Raw genomic sequence first — 2,500 nt, forward strand, 5'->3', positions numbered from 1 at the left:
GTGTGTGTGAGGTGAGTGAGTGTGTGAGGTGAGTGAGTGTGTGTGTGTTTGTGCGCTATAGGTGGGCGTTACCTCCAATCCTTTGAGGAATGAGTCAACCTGACCATCAGATGATGTCAGAAGACAAAAACATCTAAAGGGTTGATGTGTGCCCATGTACAGAACCAGTGAGCAGACCTAGAGAGAGAGCCGCACGGAGGTCAGTCACAGCGAGTACGGATCATTAAAGAGGGATGAACAACCCTTCACTTCATAGCCTCTGACGTCTGGAACACTGACAGATACAATGTTTCAAGCTCACTGCTGACGACACTCATCTGAGCTCACTTTCATTCGGTAAAAAAAGAAACCATCACTTATTTAGGACTTCTATGATGACTCACCCTGTACTGTAGCTTCTGCTGCATCAACCCTGGAACAGAAGGCTGAGATGGACTAGAAATTTAAATAAAAGCGTCCCTGGACCTTTGACTCAGATGGATTTGTCTGTCAGCCGTGACGAGAAGAGCTCTGATCACCTGACCTCCTGGAAGAGGACACGAGGTTGTGTTGCTACCTCCTGGTTGTCAGGTCCCTGTCGGTGGTGGTGGCACCGCGGGAGGCTGGCACGTTGTGAGATAATATGATCACGAGAAGCTGTAAGTGCATTTTCACACCATACGGTCGATTTCAACGCGGACCTTTGTAGTGAAATAAAGAATTCAAACGACTCAGCTAAAAAAATTGTTTCCAACAATAAAAGTTTCCATGAAACAAAAGTTTGCAGTTTGCAACAGTGAACGGTGTCGATCGATCACTTCGTCTGATCGGTGGGAACAAATCACTGTCAGTGGAACTTTAGTTTTAGTTTGTTGTGAAGGAGGGCTGCCTCTGGTTGCTCCGCCCACGCCACTTCCTCAAGTGATGGTCTAGGCTTCATTCAGGCAGACCCTGGGCCTTTTTATCCCTCAAGGTCGATTTGATACGACTGACCATGTGACATCATGTAACAACGCCACTGAAACTCCTGACAGGCTCCCAGTCTTATTTTGTGAGTCTGTCAACATCGCAGATGTCACAGGAACGAGCCTCAGCCCCCAGAGATCAGCCTGAAGTAAGAGCCGGGCTCCAGAAGGCGTTTGAGTCATGTGACCGTGGTGGTCCTTTATGGGCTCACGTTAGCTTTGCACTGCTAACTGCGGCATTTTTGCTCCAAACGCCATGGATGGGGTTCTTTAGTGATGATGATCTCACTGAATGACTTTAATCGGTCATCAGACTTCCAGTGTGAGAACCTCAGGTGAACTCCGCCCACCATCACAGTTCACCTGAGGTTCAGTCCAGCCTCGCTTCAGCTCAAAGGAGGGATCCAGCTGCTTGCCTGCTCTTGGTTCTTCATGCACAGCTTTGCAGCTCTCCGAGCACATTTGGATGGTGGTAAGATTCTTTTGTAACGCCTGGCATCGTTTTCATATGCAAACTGGAAGTGTGAATACTGCTTTAAATAAAAATAAGAAATAAATGAACAACCTGAGAGAACTGAGAGGAAGCTTTTAAATGGCATGAACGGAGAGCAGAGAGGACGTTGAGTCTAAGTGGCATCTATGATTGGAAGGTGACAGCAGGCTGCCACCTCGTCTCAAGGCACTTGCCAACTCTTGTGCTCTGGGGGTCAAAGGTCAGCGGCACAGCAGGGAAGATGAGCTGTGTTTGTAAAGCCCATTAGACGAATACTCAGGATTTGACAGCAGATCCCCTGTTTGCCATTCACACTTGTTTTCTATCCTCACGTCCATGTGACAGACCTGTGTACCGTAATCCTGAGAGTGTGATGTCACGGGGTCAGACACCGGTCAGCTCAGGTGACTCGGCCCTTCTCTGTCAGGCTTTAATCAGGTGGACATGTTGTTCGTTGTAGGTGACACGCGTTGTGATAGTGAACCACGTGATGCCAGGACCAGGAAACTGACGCAGCGGAGAGGAACTCAGCCAGCCAAGACGTCTCGCAGCATCCAGTCCAAGCCTGGAACGAGCCCTTATTTCTTGGTCAACCAGGGGAAGTGTCGGATCACGTCAAGTGGAGTTTAACCCTCCAATAGACTGCAGCAGGTTCATAGCAACGGTACGGGCCAACACTTCTAACCTGCTCAGAAAGTGTCAGTCATCAAATTTGCTTCTTTTGTTCAGATTTCCTGTCAAACTTAATAAATTAAGAGAGACAGAGAGAGACAGAGAGAGAGAGACAGAGAGAGAGAGAGACAGAGAGACAGAGAGAGAGAGACAGAGAGAGACAGAGAGACAGAGACAGAGAGAGACAGAGACAGAGAGAGACAGAGAGAGACAGAGACAGAGACAGACAGACAGAGACAGACAGAGAGAGAGACAGAGAGAGACAGAGACAGACAGAGAGAGAGACAGAGAGACAGAGAGAGACAGACAGAGAGAGACAGAGAGAGAGACAGAGACAGAGAGAGACACAGAGAGAGAGAGAGACAGAGAGAGAGACAGAGAGACAGAGACA

This window comes from Aulostomus chinensis, chromosome 2 (assembly GCF_037954235.1).
Source record: "Aulostomus chinensis isolate RoL2024-O1b breed Wild chromosome 2, RoL_Achi_v1.0, whole genome shotgun sequence".
Lineage (NCBI taxonomy): Eukaryota > Metazoa > Chordata > Actinopteri > Syngnathiformes > Aulostomidae > Aulostomus > Aulostomus chinensis.